Below are 4,943 nucleotides of genomic sequence, written 5' to 3' on the forward strand. Positions count from 1 at the left end.
AACATCCAGTGCTCAATTTCAGTCAAAGGAGGAGACTGCAGTCCCACACACCCTTACTTGGGAGTAAGTTCAGTTGAATGCATTGAGGCTAACTCCTCAGTAAGCATGGATTGAATTGCATTGTAACCCTTGCAGTACTGCCCTGACACTGATCCTGCTGGGATGCAATATTACAGAGAGGCTTCCCCCCTTCTCCAGCTTCTGACTCTCTTGCAACTCTATCTACAGATATTCCCACCCACCCCCTTGTTTGTTTGTTCTGTTCTGTCTGTCTGGGGTGGGAAAGAACGGGGAGGGGGGGAGGAAGTTTTAAAATGTAGAAAATGCTGGAGAAGGCAATAATACAGGCTGAGGGAGGAAGGGAAGGGGAGAAGCCCAAGGATGAGGCAAATTTGCTGTCCCAGACACAGCATCACGGCTACAACTAGCTCAGTCCTTTGCTTCCACCTTCCTGCAGTTGTCCAGCCACAGGGGATCTCCACCTCCTACTTTTGCAGAGCATTATTTCAGATTTCCAGTGGCTGCCTTTTTTTGGGCAACAAACTTTTTTGCCCCCCTCCATGATCATTGGAGGGGGGGGGAAGGAAATCCTCAACTCTCCATCATCACTGTCCTTGTCCTCTCTCTGGGCTTCTAACTGCAGCCTGCAGTCGGGGTGCATCCAGGGACCCAGAAAAAGAGTAGTTCCAACCCCCCCCCCCAAAACAGGGGGCAAAGGCAGAACCCTCCCTTCCAAGCAGGCAACTCACTGGGTGTGCAGGAAGCAGGCTTTGTTTTTAAAGGGACAGCAGCCCTTCCACGCTTTCCTGGGGGTAAGCCCCATTGACTGTAATGTGACATACTCCTGTGTAGACACGCATAGCCTTGGGTTACAAGGCTGCAATCCTATCCACACTTTCCTGGGAATAAGCCCCATTGACTCTAATGGGACTTACTTCTGAGTAGACTGGCAGAGGATTGGAAGGGCTGCTGTCCCTTTAAAAATAAAGCCTGCTTCTTGCATGCCCAGTGAGTTGCAAAAAGCAAAGCAAATGCCAGGCAGATAGAGGAGCAGCAGTAACTCCCCTTACCTGGCGCACAGAGAGGGAGGAGGGAAGGCTGCTGGTAGCAGCGACAAGGTGCAAAGCCCAGGCTGCTCAGGTGAGGGCTGGGAGGAAAGAGGGGAGGGCGCAAGAGCGCGACGTCCCAGCAACCTCCAGCCCTTCGTTTGCAGGGGCAAGCCGGGAGCTGGAGGTTCCCACACATTGTGAGGTGTGCAGGTGTGAGGCTCGCACATGTGTGCAGTGCCTCAGAAACCTCTGAACCAGGGCAGGAGGCTCCCGCAGCATCAAGCGCACTTGCGAGGCTGGCCTCAGAAGCCTCCGGCTGGACATCAGGGCAGGAGGCTCCTGCGGGGGCGGGGGGGTAGTTGGCGTGTCACCCCCCCAGTGTGTCACCTGGTGTGGCCCGCACCCCCACACCCCCTAGAGACGCCACTGTGTACCGCTGTAAGCTCACCTTAATGGTGGGAGGGTGCGCAGGACCCCTTGAGAAGAGTCCTCTCACTTGGTTAGCCCCAAGTAAATGGTCAGGGTCCCCCACCAATCCACTGCCTGAGGCTATGGCATCAGTTGGCCTCATGGATGGACCAACCCTGCTTGAGTTAGAATTCCAGAATTCTGCTTACAGCCTCCAGGTTGTAGACTCAACAGGTTGTAGACTCAACCTGTACAAGCCTCAGAATGGCCTCCGGTGGTGATTGGAGCACAGCTTCGGTCACCTCTGGAGGCTTCAGATTGGGCCAAATCTGGCTCAACGGGGTCCAGGGGACCTAAGTTGAGCCAAATCCAGGGACTCAAAATTCCCAGATTTGTAAACCTGTACATAAACAAGTTAGATCTGTCTTGTATGTATAGCTCTAACAATATCACCCAATTGGAGGGTACATGGAGAAGACTTCATCCATGTTCCCACTCTGCCCCAAACAAGTGGTTGGTGTTGTCAAAACAGATGTCATCTGACATCTGTTCAGTTGGATGCAACCCGAAATCTTTATGCACACAGCGCACTGCTGCACATCAGGTATGTGGATCACAACCATGGGATTTCTTATTTACTTTAATCATAATCTTTCTTTTACAATAGATCTTTTGAGTTCAGTACCATATTTTTAAACTATCCTACCATCACACTTGCTTTTATAAGCTTAGAAATTTGGGCTTGTTTACAGCATTTCTTAACAGCTGTATATTTCTTTGGCTGAGGCTACTATGTAATTATTTTTTCACTGTTGCAGAAATGCTGGTTTAGAAAAGATGTTATATGTAATGTATACCATACCACAGGAGATCCAAGACAAGTTTTCCTGCACTTTTAAAGAAAGCTGGTGAGTTTCCATAAATACATTCTTGCTGATAATGTTATCTCAGGGTTCACACATTCTAAGTACTTGAATGGTCAGAAATTAGTTCAAGAGGAAGACAGACCTGACCCAGGCACTGGCTGGAGAATGAGCAGCTGCAGGGAGCTTACTTTCTCCATCATTCTTCAGAAGAATAGAATTCCATCAGTCAGTTGCTCTGTGATTGTAGAAACAGGTCCTAAAAGGGCACTTTTAGTTTTCGACTAGGACCTCTGGAGGCCATTCTGAGGCCCACAAAGGCCATACGCAACCTCCACGGGCCTCAGAACTGCTCTAGGTGTGACTGGAGCAGGGCTCTGGTTGCATTCAGAGCTCAGTGGGGCCTCAAATCCATGTGATTTGATTTCATGCAGAATTTGGTATCTGCGCGGGGGGGGGGGGGTGTCCAGGAATGGAACCCTTGTGGATAAGGAGACCACCTGTATTTCACTTATATCCAACCTGATCACAGAATTCAGGGCAGCATACACCTTGGTGGTTGTTGACAGACTGCAGACCTAGATCTACTTTGTGTTAGCATGGCAGTTATATCATGTACCCTCAAACTTGGATTTGGGACCTAGCTTGGATCATATCTGCATAGAGATCCAGAAGCCATTTGCTGGTGTTCATATGTTTGTCAGCAACAACTATAGTAACTTGAAATGTAACTCTTTCTAACAACTCTTTCTGGCCCTTGAGTCACATTAGATGTCACCACACAAAGTTGAAATTCAATAGTGTCCCACCCTCCCAGTAGAGAAGAAGACTACTTCTCCTTGCAAGCTGGAAAGGACATGATGTGGGGGAGGAACTTCCAAGTATCTTGGTCAGGGTAACTCAAGTCCCTCAGTTTGCCACTGCAGTTCTAATAAATTGCCTGTATTATTCACATCATAACTAACAGAGAGCAAGAGTAGATATCATGTACCATGCAAAAGGTGTCTTGAGGATAAGGGGATACATTTGAGAGCAACGTACATAAATGTCACATGCAATCAGTCATGCTACATATGTTACGTGAACTCTTCCTTTAGAGAAGAAAAGCTCTGTGACCCTGTATCAATAAGAATGAGTTCCATAAGCAACTGACTGTTTCATTGTGACTTAAGATTTCACAGACAACATACTATGATTGTGATAGGGAAGATGGTCAATGTACAAATATATTCTGTATTTAAATCATCACTCACTCATGACACTCATTGGGCAGCTTTGAACCATTCTCAACCAGCTGAACCTACTTTTCAAGGTGAATGAGTCTGTTTGGATTTCTGTGTGGTTTCTTGCCTGGTTTCCCTGTTCTGGTCACCATAGCAGCATGACCACCCTTCTCCTTTTGCAGCCAAGCTTGGGACCATCCTTGGTGGAGTTAACCACGTTGAAGAAGATCTAAGGACCCAGTGACTGACTATCAACAAGGCTAGAAATATCGCCACCAATCACCAAGAGTGGAAGCATATCATGAATGATAAGCAGATTCCAGAGGCACCTTCAGCACCGTAATAGTTGAGAGAATGACCTGCTCTCCAAGTGCCAGCTGAAGAAGAAGACAACTTAACAAGGTGTTGTAAAGATGAAATGAAGGGGCCTTTGCAGTTCTGAGAACAAAGTTAAAAAAAATGTAATAAATAAATAAGATTTACTGACATTTCTCCACTGTGAATAAAATTAACATTCCGTGATACATAGAAATGTCATATCTGACCAGTTGTAAGTGCAACATGTTGAAGTTCTCCAAGCCTTTATCCTGCACATGGCTATGTGCAGGGCTATATGTAGCTATTTTCCATGATACACCATGAAGAGCTGTAAGTTCTTTTGCTGCTGCTGGAAGAATTTCACCCTATAGAAAGGACACTTTTAGAATGATAGATAACAAGGAACAAAATAGCATGTCAAGCAGTCCAGAGGATTGCAAAATATTTTCGTCACATTCCTAAGATGCCAATTTTGCACCATCCTCTGAGCAAGTCCTAGGAGATAAGAACAGAAAACGTTCCAATATTTTGGACCTGTTGTGAGAAAGCAGAAAGTGTTGCTTGCCTGGAAATAGAGAGGGTGAAAATACCCCCTAAATACCATGGGTGGCCTGGGAACATGAGAACCTCTGGGGAGTAGCTGGGTTGGAATGTCATCTGACTGGCCTCAAGAGCTGTAAATACATACAGAAAACTTGGGAAATAGCTGAAATGAATTCTGCACTGCCATGGTCAGCATGAAGTAATGGGAACCTCAGGAGCCTATCTTGTTTGGAATGGAAAATAAAAACTTAAAGAACTATGGTAACGGGCTGTAAGAGGATCAGGCAGCAGCCTTCACGCACACTCAAGATACAAGGCAGTTTCTCTTATGGCCAAAAGGCAGAAATGGGTCTTTTAGGGCAGTGGCTCCCAAAAGGTGTTCTGGAGAATTCCAGAGTTCCTTAGAAGCTTATTGAGGTTTGCCCACTGAGAGGGTTAGAACCACCAGACCATTTTCAGCAAGACCATTACCTGGATCATCCCCTCCAATATTTAGATGCAAGGGACTCTTGCAGGTAGTTTGCAGGGAGCACTCTAAA

The 4,943-nt window shown here is 46.6% G+C and overlaps 1 long non-coding RNA gene across 1 annotated transcript; it reads left to right on the forward strand.

Moving 5' to 3' along the window:
- The first annotated feature begins 1,054 nt into the window (after nucleotides 1-1,054).
- Nucleotides 1,055-3,878, forward strand: LOC136643755 (uncharacterized). Its single transcript, XR_010794057.1, has 3 exons — nucleotides 1,055-1,140; nucleotides 2,276-2,365; nucleotides 3,726-3,878. It is a non-coding gene; the product is annotated as an uncharacterized lncRNA (long non-coding RNA).
- The last annotated feature ends 1,065 nt before the right edge of the window (nucleotides 3,879-4,943 follow it).

The sequence above is a fragment of the Tiliqua scincoides genome, chromosome 3 (assembly GCF_035046505.1).
Source record: "Tiliqua scincoides isolate rTilSci1 chromosome 3, rTilSci1.hap2, whole genome shotgun sequence".
Lineage (NCBI taxonomy): Eukaryota > Metazoa > Chordata > Lepidosauria > Squamata > Scincidae > Tiliqua > Tiliqua scincoides.